At 46.1% G+C, this 14,470-nt stretch overlaps 1 protein-coding gene and 1 long non-coding RNA gene across 4 annotated transcripts in view; both read left to right on the top strand.

Annotated features, from left to right (window-relative positions):
- Nucleotides 1-14,470, top strand: part of LOC103253710 (IQ motif and SEC7 domain-containing protein 2) — an 88,252-nt gene that overhangs the window by 34,978 nt on the left and 38,804 nt on the right. The window lies entirely within an intron of this gene.
- LOC103253651 overlaps nucleotides 5,448-14,470 on the top strand; it is a 16,601-nt gene continuing 7,578 nt past the window's right edge. The window contains exons 1-2 of one of the 2 annotated variants that reach the window (XR_503896.1): nucleotides 5,448-5,566; nucleotides 7,511-7,606. This is a non-coding gene — a long non-coding RNA (uncharacterized LOC103253651). The remainder of the gene's footprint in view (nucleotides 5,567-7,510; nucleotides 7,607-14,470) is intronic. The other variant, XR_002481539.1, reaches the window with a different exon arrangement.

Genomic DNA, 14,470 nt, shown 5'->3' with positions numbered 1-14,470 from the left:
GGCCACTGCACTCCAGTCTGGGCGACAGAGTGAGACTCCAACTCAAAAAACAAAACAAAACAAAAACACATTGTTTTATCTTAAAATGTTCCTTTACTTTATGCAGAAACAGCTTTTGAATGTATAGTGAATATTTTTTGTGTTCTTGTTTGTTTTTTTTTGAGTTGGAGTCTCACTCAGTCGCCCAGACTGGAGAGCAGTGGCTACACCCGACCACCACAGCCTCGACCTGCTGGGCTCCGGCGATCCTTCCACCTCAGCCTTCCAAGTAGCTGGGACTACAGGCATGCGCTACCATGCCCGCCTAATTTTTTTGATTTACTGTAGAGATGTGGTCTCGCCAAGTTGCCCAGGCGGATCTCGAACCCACGGGCTCAGGCAATTCACTCACCTCGGCCTCCCAAAGTATGGGATTACAGACTGAGCCACTGAGTCCGGCCTGTACAGTGAATATTACTGTTGCTACCAGCCTGTGATTATCATAGCCTCAGAGCAACTGACATAATGCTACTGGTGGTACAGCCACTACCAAGTTCTTGGTTACATCAGGATTTTTTTTTCTTTTGAGACAGCGTCTCACTCTGGTACCCAGGCAGGAGTGCAGTGGCGCTATCCTGGCTCACCGCAGCCTCGACCTGGGCTCAAGCAATCCTTTCACCTCAGTCTCCCAAGTATCTGGCACTACAGATGCACACCACCACACCCAGCTAATTTTTGTATTTTTTTGTAGAGATGGGGTCTCTCTATGTTGCCCAGGCTGGTCTTGAACTCCTGGACTCAAGCAATTCTCCTGTCTCAGCCTCCCAAAGTGCTAGGATTATAGGCATGAGCCACCGTGCTTGGCTGCTTCAGGAATTTTTATATTTTATAAGTTCAGGAACAGAATTTATAGTTATCTGCAGTATATAATTACAAGCACACATTATCAATATTATCAGCTTGACGCTTGAGCTTACTTTTCCATTAATACAAACCCTGCAGTTTTTTACATTAATTACAGAGGGAATTAATGACCCCTTAGACAAGTTTTCACCTATGAGTAAAGAGTTTGGAACCAGCTGTGCCAGTAATGACTGTTCTCCAGACGCAGGGGTGATGCCCACAGTTCTGGCCTTACATTCTCTGGCTTAGACTACAAGCTTCCCACCACTTCCTTGGGGGCCTCCTGTTTCTGGCCCAGCACATGTAGGTACTTTTGTTATATTTAATAAAAATTGCAGTTTTATTACTATGAAAGCCATCTTCCATATATAAATGGTAAACCTAAGTGAGAGAGATGATCCCAAGCTCAGTCTCCCTCAACTCCTACCCCCCCTTTTTTAACCATTCCGTGTGTGTGTGTGTGTGTGTGTGTGTGTGTGTGTGTGATTTTAAGCAATGGGGGTCTCGCTCTGTTGCCCAGGCTGGATGGAGTGCAGTGGTGCAATCATCACTCACTGCAGCCTTGAACTCCTGGACCCAAGCGATCCTCCCACTTCAGCCTCCCGAGTAGCTGGGACTACAGGCTTGTGCCACCATGCCTGGCTCTACTGTTTCAAATATTAATAATTGCTTTGATGAAGAAAATGTTACTATATATAAGGTACTGTTACAGAGTACTTGTCACACGTTATCTTTAATCCTTGTGGCCACCCTGCCAAGTAGGGGGTGATTTACAGGTGGGGGAACTGAAACCTAGAGAGGTAAAGTGATTTGCACAAAGTCATCCATCCATCCATTTTTTCACTTATTCCTTCAAGGACAATTTATTAAGTACCTACAATGTGCCAGATGGTGCATTTGATAAAGTGGTGACTAATAAAGTAATGGAACTTGCTCTGATGAAGCCCACTGTCTGATCGGAAAACAGACAAGGAAATGGACAATAACAGACAATTCTAGAGGAAGTGTAGGGTGCTGTGGGAGCACTGTGAAGTATACCCAAGCCAGCCTGAGGGTCAGGGAGACTTTTCCAAGCTGACAACTAAGCTGAGACTTGGAGGATGGGTAGAGGTTAGCCAGAGAAGGGGTGGGTGGGGCAAGGTGAAGTGGAGAGTGTTGCAGGCCGGAGCTGTGGGAGGGATGTTTGGTACCCGCACTTGTGACGAACTAAAGCTATATCTGCTGTGAGTTGGAGTCTGGTTTGGAAAGGAAGCATAAGTATATTGGGAGACTGGAACTGGAGCCTTGATCAGTTAGGTCCGGAACTGAGGAACTGCAGGACCCAGCAGCAGTTTCTGTGCTTCCCAGGCCTTGGAGACATTGCATGTTCTGTTCTGGGCGCCCGCTGAGTTGGCCTGGCGTCAGGCACCGGAGCCAGCATCAGCCGCAGGATTCCATTGGCCATAGTGCCCTCTAGTGTCCACCAGCACACCTTGCAGCCTCCATGTCTGCATTGTCTCCCAACAGCGTGTGTGAACAGATGCCCTGTGCTGGGTGCTGGGGACACTGGGATAAACAGGACAAAGCCCCTGCCCTCACAGAGCTCCTGGTCAAGAAGGGGCAACAGGCATGCGAACAGACAATACTGAGAGAAGTGCAAGATGGAAGGATACAGGGAGGTAACTCAATCTGCCTGGGTGGAATTGGGGCAGGTTCCCAGAGGACACAATGTCTAGCTGACTTTTGAAAAAGGAGGAGCTAGCCAGGCAGGGAGGTGGCAGTAGGGGCACGGAGAGACAGCATAGGTGAAGGCGAGGCGTGGAGCCAGCAGAGCATAGGTGAGAACTTCAAGTTCTTCTGTCTGGGTGAAACACAGGTTGAAGATGAGGGAAAGGCTGAGACTAGCTGGAGGTGGGGGCAAAGGGCTAGCTCACAGAAGTTTCTAGGATGCCTGCCACTAGCTCATCATAGGAATGTGGTGAATGGAATCATATAAGAAGCTTCCCTACCCCTTTTGGGATCATAAACCCAAAAGGATCTGATGAAAGCTAGAGATGCTCTCCCCAGAAATTAATATTTTTCATGTAGCTCCAGGAACTTCAGAGATACCCCCCACCCATGCCTGTCCTTGAGCCACAGGCTTCCAAACTGCTATTAGCATAAACATGGAAGGCCTATGGAGGTCTTCAAGGCTCTGCATGATTGGGACCCCACCTGCATCTCCAGTCTCACCACTTTGCACTTGCTAGAAATACTACTTCAGGTTCTTTACCTTGGTTATTTCCTCTATGTGGAATGCTCTCCCCCTGCTGCCTCCACTTTTGCTCAGTTTAATTCCATAAGTTGGTGAATGTCTGTCTCCTCTCACTTGGATGTAAGCTCCATGTGAGCAGGACACTGTCTACTCTTAGTCACTGCTGTATCCAGCACCTGGCACAGTGCCTGGTCCACAGTATCTGTTGAATAAGTGAGTGAAGGACCTGCCAGTACCCTGTGACTGGGTTAAACTCCTCACTGTTTATTCCTTCTTCCCTTCAGCTCCTAGTGGGTCATCACATGAGTGTACCCAGCATGCTCAGCTATGACTGAATTCCAAAGTGACCACAGGCTAAAGGATATTTTCTTAGAAATCTTATTCCCAGCCGGGCTCGGTGGCTCAGCCTATAATCCTATGCCTTTGGGAGGCTGAAGTGAGTGGATTGCCTGAATCCCCGGGTTTGAGACCCACCTGGGCAACTTGGCGAGACCTCATCTCTACAATAAATCAAAAATTAGCCGGGCGTGGTAGCGCGTGCCTGTAGTTCTAGCTACTTGGAAGGCTGAGGTGGAAGGATCGCCGGAGCCCAGCAGGTCGAGGCTGCGGGGGCCGGGAGCAGCCACTGCACTCCAGTCTGGGCGACAGAGTGAGACTCCAACTCAAAAAAAAAAAAAAAAGAAATCTTATTCCCCATTTTTGAAACAAACAGGCTTCCCACGGGTCTCTTCTGCTTCTATGGGAAAAGGATCAGACTCTCTCAGGCTCTAGCTGAGACTCTTCACCATATGCATATTTTGTCTCACCAAATCCTTACAAGAATGTGTAGTAGGAACTCTTTCTATAGATGAACAAACTGAGCCTCAGAGGGGTTACCCAGCTAAAAGGCTGTAGAGCTGGGACTTGGACCTAGCTCTACCAGGCTCCAAAGTTGGTTCTTTGCCTCTCCAGAGAAGGGAAGGGGATTGATTGCCTGAGGTCATACGGCATCAGCCTTAGAGTCAGGACTAGAACTTCTGTCTCTTGACCCCTGCCAGGACAAGAGAAAGGTGTGGACCAGGGATACAGCTTTTAGGGCAACAACTACAAATGGGCACAAGGTGAATCCTCTACAGGAGCTAGGAGAGTTCCTCAAAGAGAGAAAAGCAAAAAGGCAGTGACTGGGGCCAGAGCCCTGAAGACCAGGGCTTTAGGGGGTGGGTGGAAGGAGAGGAGGCCACCAAGGGCCCACAGATGCCAACCTTGCGGTGGTCCGGAGGGCCTCTCTCTCTCTGAAGCTTTGGCTTTCTTGAGAGGAACCAGCTGCCCCAGCAGGGAGACAGGAAGACTGGCCCGTTGCCTGTCAGCTCCTATTCCTTCTAGATCACCGGCCCCCTGGCCCCTCCCAGGTCCGCCTTCTGCTCAGAGCAGCCAGGCGCCTGGGCTCTGGGACTGTGAAAGGACAAGAATACTCTGAGCTGTACCTGTGGTACTCTTTAGGAGCCTCGCATCCTTCAGAGTTTAGAATTCTCTCCTTTCTCCAGTCCCATCCATCTGGAGGACAGAGAGATTACTGTAGCAAGCAGGCACTCTGGAGTCAGGGTACTTGGAGTCTACTCTAACTTGCTGTATGAACTTTAGTAAGACTCTTCTCCTCTCCAGGCCTCAACTTCCCCATCTGTGAAGTCAGGATGGGCAATTTCCTTGGAAGAATAGCCTCTTGATTGTGAGCAGCGTTTCTTCTGATTTTTCCTTTTCTCTCCAGGGAGCATTGCTCTCTTAGCCCATCTAGAAAACAACACGAAAAAGAGTGAGAGTTTATTGCAGTGGTAAAGAATATTGGCCAGGGCCCTATCTTGATATCCCAAAATGGGTGATTTGAATTTTACTTGCTATGGAGTGTCCCAGAATAACTCCTAAACATGGTCTCTTTAACTGTGCTGAAAATGAGGATGTTTGTGAAAAGATTCTATGGAAAGGTTTCTGAATTCACAAGGCAGTGATATGGCCAGGAAACAGATTCCAGATTTGGGAATGGCCAAACCAGGTCCTACTCTTGGGTTTCTGCCACTTACTGATAGTATTACTTCACCTCTCTCCATCTCAGTTTTCTCTTCTGGGGGATCCGGTTAGTGACACAAACTTGACAGGGTGCTTGGGAGATTCCAGCTGAGCTGCGGCACTTAGGGAGCTCAGCCCTGGGGTTTGGCCCAGAGTAGTAACTACAAGCTCTCCAAGCTGCTTCCTCTTACAAGGAGTTCCCAGCCCTCCTGAGGGAGCAGGGAAAGAAGCAAAGTTTCCAGTTGCAGTCTGGCCCGCAGCCCAGCTGGCCTGGCCCCGCCTCCTTGGTTCCTCCTTCTAGGGAAGGGCTGGGGAGGAGGGGGTGGTGACACGGTAGAGGCACCGGCAGGGCCCGGGGGCCTGCCCTTGGGACAGGTCCAGACCCATGGAGCCCCCTGAAAAGAGCAGCAGGTAGGAACCTGAGCCCTGCAGTCTGGTCCCCTCCCTTCCTGCCCAGGCCTGGACCCAGTCCCTGGGCTGCTGATTCAGCAGCCTCCTGGCTTCCTGGTTCCTGGCTCCCTTCTTAGACTCTTGGAGGCCTTTGGCTTGGGGGAGGGAGCCGGCCCGAGTGGGTGAGCCCATGGACATCGGGTGCTCAGCTCTGTAAGGACCCTGAATCCCTGAGTAGCACAGTCTTCGGCCTACGAGGGTTGAGCTGGTGGCTGTCCTAGTGCGCTAGCCTCTCCCGGCACTGCAGGGCTCCAGGCTGGCAGCCGCTGAGATTCTGACACCAAAATTCCAGCAGCCTAAGGGGTCTCTGAGGCTCAGAGTCAATGAGATAATAAGTCAAGGACTTAGGCTGGTGACTGGCACATAGATAGCACTTGAGAAACAGTTGCTCTGATGATGATTATTCCAGAGCCTCAGATAAGAGTCTCAGATTCCCAGATTCTCTGTAAGATTTTAAGATTTGGGCGTCTACAAATTCACAGCACTTGAGAAATCGTCGCTCTCATGATGACGATTATTCCAGAGCCTCTGATGAGAAGAGTCAGACTCAAAGACTCTGTATAAGATTCTAAGATTTGGACATCTTCAAATTTGCGGCTGGCCTGGCCTGCAGCCACATCTCCTGGCTTTTACTTGGGCTTTTGAATGGTCAGATTCTGACGACAACTGCCTCCAGGGGATTGTGGAGGACAGGGGCCGACTGACCTGGAGGGGCTGGCCCTGCTCCCAGCTTGTCCTAGCTCTGACTGGCTGGTATGTCCCTGGAGTCTGTACTGTACTGGGTAGGGAAGGGACCAGGCCCTCAGCCTTCTATCCTGCTGTCCCTCTTCCTTTCCCTCGCCATTCTCTGGACTTTAATCAGGGGAAGCAGGAGGTGAAGGGGCCTTTGGACCCTGCACTAGGGGTGGGGGCACAGCACCAGGGGTGGAGTGTGGGCCCTGCCTTGGTGGGGAGGGTGAAGCACTGGCCTTCAAAGCAAAAGAGTCCTGCTTGGAACCACCCTGTCCTCTGCCTCACCCACTCAGCCCTGAGGCCCATCCTGTCACCAAGACCACTGAGACCTTGTCAGCCTCCTCTGCCCCTACCCCTCCTCTGCTCTGACACTCTCTGCCTCTCCCTGGCTTCTCTCTGTGTCTTTTGTCATGCCCTTTCTCTGTCTTTCTCCTTATTCTGTCTCTTTCGGTTTCTCTCTGTCTCTTTCTCTCTCCTCCTTCAGTGTTCCCCACCCATCCACCCACCTGGGGTCTCCCCCATTTTGGCCCCAGAACCTCCCCTCCCTTCATTCTCCCCTCCCTTCCTGTGAGGGGTCTTCTACAAGAGAAGTCTCCCCCAAATCTTTCCCCCTTCTCTTTCATCTTCCCTTTTCCTGCCCCTCCTCCCTACCCCTGTGGCGTCTGGTGTGAGGAGGGCTCCCTTCCCCTTTCCTTGCTGTGGTGTCCCAGTGTCTCCGTGGCTGAGGTCCCCACGGAGTCACCTGGAACACAAGAGGCCCAGCCCGGCTCTTTCGTCTCTACTGCCCCCTGTTGTCGTTGTGTTCTGTATGTGGTTCGAGTGCCGTCCTCTCTTTCTTGACTTTGTGGTTTTTTTCTTTTTTCTTCCTTCCTTCCTTCCTTCCTTGCTTCCTTCCTTCCTTCCTTCCTTCCTTCCTTCCTTCCTTCCCTCCCTCCTCCCTCTCCCTCTCCCTTCCTTTCTTCCTCCCTCCTTCTTTTCCCCTTTCCCTTATCTTCCTGCCTTTCCTCCCCCTACTTCCCACCCCTCCTCTTCCATTCCCTCCCTCCATTCCTCCCAGCCTTCCCTTTTCCTCTCCCCCATTCACTCTCACTTCCTTGTCCCCATCGCCCACCCACTCCCTCCCTCCTTGTCTCTCTCTCTCTCTCTCTCTCTCTGTCTCTTGCTGTCTCTCAGGTCCACAGCGTCTCATACTCTACACCAGTATTGCTGTCCTACTCAGGTCCTTGACTCCATGAAGCTTACCCCCTCAGGCAGGCTGGCAGAGAGCAGGTAAGAGCTAGACCCATCCCTTCCCCAATGCCTCACCCTTCCAGACAAATATGCAGTATCATTGCCAGACCCCTTCCCCACCTCCCTTAGCCCCTGCTGTGACTGTAGAATGGGTGATTGAGTGTGTGAGCAGAGTGCCTGGGAGATCAGGTCAGGAGACCAAAGAGGACATTCGGAATGGAGTTGTAGTTTATCCTTCCTTTAAACAATCTTTCCCTAGAGACCTGCCCCAAAGGTGGGAGTGATGATCCTAGAATATGTGACATTTGAGCTGTTTTGAAGAATGAATAGGAGTTTGTCAGTTGGATAGACTGGGGAAGGGCATTTAGACAGAGGGAACAATCTGCCCACATCTTTGGAGTACAACATTATTTCCAAGTTAATTAGAAAACATAAAACATGTTTTCTAATAATAATTCAATACAAGGAAACATTAACAGCAGGCTGGGTGCATGTTTCCCACACCTATAATCCCAGTGCTTTGGGAGGCTAGGTGTTTGAGACCAACCTGGGCAACATAGTGAGACCCTCTGTCTCTACAGAAAATTTTAAAAGTAGCCAAGCATGCTGGCATGTGCCTATAGTCTCAGCTACTTGAGAGGCTGAGGCAGGAGGATCACTTGAGCCCGGGAGTTTGAGGAGCTGTGATCAGGCCACCACACTTCAACAGGTGACAAAGCAAGACCCTGTCTCTCTCTCAAAAAAAACCAAAAACCAAACAACGACAACAACAAAAAACAAAACAGCAACAAGAACAAAAGCAACTAGAAGGCTAGGCCCTCCCTCCCATTTGGAAATTTTAAAAATACTGTGTTAAAGAGGAAATAAGAATGGAGTTTATGGACTATTTAGAATAAATGTCAATGAGATCACTACACATCAAAACCTATGGAAAATGTCCATAAGTGTTCCCAGAGGAAAGGTTATAGTCTTAAATGCTTATATTAGAGAACAAGACAATTTAAATTAAATGAACTGATTATTCCATTCAAGAGGGTAGAAAAATAATAACCAAAAGAAGACAGAATAAAGTAACAACTTAGATAAAACCAGAGATTAATGTAATAGAAAATAAAATGTTTGATACAGTAAAACATGACTTTTGAAGGGCGGGCTCGGTGGCGCAGTCTGTAATCCCAGCACTTTGGGAGGCTGAGGCGAATGGATTGCCTGAGCCTGCAGTTTTGAGACCAGCCCAGGCAACTTAGCAAGACCTCATCTCTACAAAAAATAAAAAAATTAGCCAGGCATAGTAGTACACACCTTTAGTTCTGGCTACTTGGAAGACTGAGATGGAAGAATCACCAGAGCCCAGCAGGTTGACTCTGGGGTGGCCATGAGTGTGCCACTGCACTCCAGCCTGGGTGACAGAGTGAGACTCCAACTCAAAAAACCAAAAAAAAAAAAAAAAAAAAAAAAGACTGAAAAGATGACTTTTGAAAAAACTAACAAAGCTGGGCACAGTGTCTCATACCTGTAATCCCAGCACTTTGGGAGGTGGAGGTGTGTGGATTGCCTGAGCTCAGGGGTTTGAGACCATCCTGAGCAACATGGTGAGACCTCATCTCTACAATAAATCATAAAATTAGCCAGGCGTGATGGCATATGCCTGTAGTTCTAGCTACTCGGAAGGCTGTAGTTCCAGCTACTTGGAAGGCTGAGACAGAAGTATCGCTTAAGCCCAGCAGGTTGAGGCTGCAGTGACTGTGAGCGTGCCACTGCACTCCAGCCTGGGTGACAGAGTGAGACTCTGACTCCAAAAAAAAAAAAAAAAAAGAAAGAAAGAAAAGAAAATGCAAACTAGGTAAACCATCTTCTGATTGATATGATTGAGAAAAAGGCAATAAATAAATAAATAAAATAATTATGAGGAAAGAGATTTAGCTGTAGGTTCTGAGAGCTAAAGAAACATTATTATAAGAGAATATGGCTGGGCTGAGTGCAGTGGCTCAAGCCTGTAATCCCAGCACTTTGGGAGGCTGAGGTGAGAGGATTGCCTGAGTCTAGGGGTTCGAGACCAGTCTAGACAACTCAGTGAGACTTGTTCTCTACAATAAATCAGAAAATTAGCCAGGTGTGGTAGTATGCACTTGCAGTTCTAGCTGCTTGAAAGTCAGAGGCAGAAGGATTGCCTGAGCCCAGCAGGTCAAGGCTGCAGTGGCTGTGAGCATGCCACGGCACTCCAGCCTGGGGGATAGTGAGACTCTGACTCAAAAACAACAACAACAACAACAACAACAAAAACAGAATATGGCTGGATGTGGTGGCTCACACCTATAATTCCAGAACTTTGGGAGGCTAAGGCAGGAATTGCTTGAGCCCAGGAGTTCGAGATTAGCCTGGGCAACATAGTGATACTTCATCTCCACAAAAAAATTTTTTTAAAAGTTAGATAGGTGTGGTGGCACACACCTGTAGCCCCAGCTACTTGGGAAGCTGAGACAGGAGGATTGCCTAAGCCCAGGAGATCGAGGCTGCGGTGAACTGTGGTCATGCCACTGCACTCCAGCCTGGGCAACAAAGGGTGGCCCTGAAAAAAATGGAGAGAGAGAGAGAGAGAGAGAGAGAGAGAGAGAAAGAGAATACTTTGTATACTTTTATACCAATAAATGTGAAAATCTAGATTAAATGAGTGGTTTTCTAGGAAAATTAACTAAATGACTTAAGGAGGGGCAGAAAACCTGAATAGAATGAAAAAGGATATTAGGCCAGGTGCGGAGGCCGAGATGAGAGGATTGCCTGAGCCCATGGGTTTGAGACCAGCCTGGACAACTTGGTGAGACCCCATCTCTACAATAAATCAAAAAGTTAGCCAGGCATGGTGGCGTGTGCCTATAGTTCTAACTACTTGGAAGGCTGAGGCGGAAGGATCGCCTGGACCCAGCAGGTTGAGGCTGCAGTGGCCTTGAGCGTGCCACTGCCCTCCAGCCTGGGTGACAGAGACTCCAACTCAAAAAAAAAAAAAAAAAAAAGGAAAAGGAATTTAAAAAACTGAAAAAATGGTTACAATTTTCTCCTCAGAATTGGTACCAGGTCCAGTTGGTATTCTGGAAGTTCTAGCATAACGGAAGTGCTAGTGATTCTTGAAAGATCAGATAATAGGAAAAGATAGATAGCTTCCCAGTTTATTGCATAAGGCTAGTGTAACTGGCTAGGTGTAGACCAAAAAAGCCCAGCAAACTATAGCCTAATCTCACATATTAATAGCACAACAAATATTTTGAATAAAAGATTATTGAACAGAATCCATCAATGTATTAAAAGAAGAATATATTGTGACAAGTGAACATCTGTCCCAGGAGCGCAGGGATTGTTCAAAATTAGAAAATTTGTTATTGTAATTTATTACATTAGTAGATTAAATAAAAAAGATCATATAATCATCTCCATAAATGCTGAAAAATGATCTGATAAAATTACACATGCATTCTTTTGCTGCATTGGAGTAATTTGTCACATAGCAATAGATAACTAATACAGTTAGCTAGGAGTCGATGACAACTTCCTTAACTTGGTAAATAATTTTTATCAGAAACCAAAGACAACCATCAAATTTAACAGTGAAGCATTGGATACATTTCCACTGAGTTCAGGAACAAAATAAGGATGACTGCTATCACTGTTATTAACCAATATTTTCCCTGGAGGTTTAAAGCAGTGAGATTAATAAAAGAAATAAGTAATGTAAATATTAGAAAGGAGTCAGAATTAACATTACTTGAGGATGATATGATTGTCTATTTAGATAATCAAAGAGAATAAAATGGAAAATTATTAGAACTAAGAAGAAAATTTTATGCTTTGGGTAGATACAAGATAAATATACACTCAAACCAATAGCTTTTCTGAATACCAGCACTAACCAGTTAGAGTACATGATAGAAAAAGATCCCATTCACAATAGCAAAAAAAAGAAAAAAGAAAAAACTGTAAAATCCCTACAAATTTACAAGAAATGTGAAATATTCCTCTGTAGAAAACTACTATAAAATTTCATCAAAGGCTGTAAAGAGACTTGAGTAAATCAAAGTCATATTCTGTTCCTGGATGGGAAGACTCAATACAGTAAAAATGACATTTTCCCTCAATTTCGTCAAATTGCATTTCTCATTAAAATCTCAGTGATATTTTCTTTGGGAATCAGGTGATTGGATTTTAAATTTCATTTGGAAAAGTAAATGCTCATGAATTACTAAGAAAACTTTGAAAAAAAAGAATGACTTGCTCTGTTTGATATAAAAACTTACCATAAAGCTGCAGTAATTACAAATGTCATATCATCACAGAAGAATACATAAATGAAACAAAATAGTTTAGGAACAAGCTCATATATTCATATGGAAATCTAATTTATAATAAAGAAGACATTTCAAATTAGTGTGGAGTCAGTAAATGTCATGGGACTATTGGCTGCCCATTTGGGGAAAAAATCAAATGAAATCCCTACTTATATACAAAAGTAAATGCAAAAATAAAATTGTAAAAGTACAAAGAGAAAATCCAGAATATTTTTATATTAGGGTAAAGAAGGCCTTTCTGAGCATGACTTAAAAACTCAGAAGCCATGAAATAAGGAGTAGTAATTTTGGAAACAGCCAGGCACGGTGGCTCGTGCCTGTAATCCCAACACTTTGGAAGGCAGAGGCAGGAGAATTGCTTGAGCCCAAGAGTTCAAGACCAGCCTGGGCAATGTAGCAAAACCTCATCTCTACAAAAAATTTAGCCAGTCGTGATGGCATGCATCAGTAGTCCCAGCTATTTGGGAGGCTGAGGCGAAAGGATCACCTGAGCCCAGGAAATCGAGGCTGTGGTGAGCTGGGATCATGCCACTGTACTCCAGTCTAGGCAACAGAATGATACCCTGTCTCAAAAACAAAAAACACCAGCAACAAAACCCCCAAAACTTAAAAAACTTGTTTGGAGAAAGATATGCTACTCAAAATTAAAACATAAACAGCAGGCTAGAAGAAAGTATTTGCTACACAGATAAAAGGTCAAGATACCTGTCTATATCTATATCATCTCTTGAAAACCAATAAAAAAAAGAGACACAACCCATTTTAAATGGAGAGATTACATGATTGAGCAATTCAGGGAAGAAATAGACAATTAGCTAATAAATGAGAAAGGATGCTTAAGCTTACTAATAGTTAAAGAAATGTAATTAAAACAATAATAAAGTACCATTTTTAGGTACCAAAATTTAAAAGATTGGGTGGGTTGTAGAAAAGTAGAACCTCTCAGATACCTTGATTGGAGTGAAAATTGGTATAATTTTTATGGGGCCAATTTGTCATTTGCCATCAGAATCTTTTTTTTTTTTTTTTTTGAGTTGGAGTCTCACTCTGTCGCCCAGACTGGAGTGCAGTGGCACAGTCCTGGCCACCGCAGCCTCAACTTGCTGGGCTCCGGCAATCCTTCTGCCTCAGGCTTCCAAGTAGTCAGAACTACAGGCATGCGCTACCACACCTGGCTAATTTTTGATGTATTGTAGAGACAAGGTCTCGTCAAGTTTCCCAGGTGGGTCTCGAACCTGTGGGCTCAGGCAATCCACTCACCTCGGCCTCCCAAAGTGTTGGGATTACAGGCTGAGCCACCAAGCCCGGTCTATCAGAACGTGTATGTTATTTCAAGCCAAGAACCGTATCTTGGAGCTAGATTCCACTAAGATTTTACTATTATTATTTTTTTTTGAGTTGGAGTCTCACTCTGTTGCCCAGACTGGAGTGCAGTGGCCGCTCCCGGCCACCGCAGCCTCGACCTGCTGGGCTCCGGCGATCCTTCCGCCTCAGCCTTCCAAGTAGCCGGAATTACAGGCGTGCGCTACCACGCCCGGCTGAGTTTTTGATTTATTGTAGACATGAGGTCTCGCTGCCCAGGCGGGTCTCGAACCCACGGACTCAGGCAATCCACTCACCTCAGCCTCCCAAAGGCGCGGGATTATAGGCTGAACCACCGAGCCCGGCTAAGGTTTTACTACTAAAAGGGCCCCAACTTGGCCTGCCAGAAGCCCTTTCTAAATTACTCCAATCCAAACTGCAAACATAAGCCAGACTGTGCAACTCTTTATCACATGCCCTTGTAAAACATTCTCAACCAACTCTTTTTTTTTTTTTTTTTTGAGTTGGGGTCTCATTCTGTCACTCAGACTGGAGTATATCTCAGGCTCCTGAGCGGCTGGGACTACAGGTGTGTGCCACACGCTCAGCTAATATTTTGATTTTTTTGGTAGAGTCGAGGTCTTGCTATGTTGCCTAGTTTGGTCTTGAACTCCTGGGCTTAAGCAATCTTCCCCCTTGGACTCTCAAAGTGCTGAGATTACAAGTGTCAGCCACTGCACCTGACCTCAGCCAATTCTTGGTTAAAAGGTTGCATGACATATGCATCTCAAAATAAGGACAGGATTATATAAGTAGAAATAATCTTTATTTTTAATTAGTCTATAAAAATGTTAAAGCAGTGGAAGTAATTTTATATGTACTTTAAACAAAATGTGCATTCCTTTGGTCCAGCAGTTCAATTTTTAGGAATCTATCCTTCAGCGATACTTCCAAACATATGCAAAGATGTTCAGTGCAGCAATGCTTGTGATAGTGAAAAATTTTAACAACCTAAATGTCCATCAGCTTTTGGTCCGTGATATACCCATACTATGGATTACTCTGCAGCAGATCAAAATAGAAAGGTAGATCTCTATTTATTGACAGGGCAAGATCTGCAACACTTACTATTACATGGAAAAAGCAAGTTGCAAAACAGGGCTTATAGTATGATCCCATTTTCTTTGTTTTTTTTTGAGTTAGAGTCTCACTCTATTGCCCAGACTGGAGTGCAGTGGCGGCTCCCCGCCCCCCCCGCCCCCCC

The sequence above is a fragment of the Carlito syrichta genome, unplaced genomic scaffold (assembly GCF_000164805.1).
Source record: "Carlito syrichta isolate Samal-C Ts95f unplaced genomic scaffold, Tarsius_syrichta-2.0.1 Scaffold67773, whole genome shotgun sequence".
NCBI lineage: Eukaryota > Metazoa > Chordata > Mammalia > Primates > Tarsiidae > Carlito > Carlito syrichta.
This window is presented reverse-complemented; position numbering and strand designations above follow the sequence as displayed.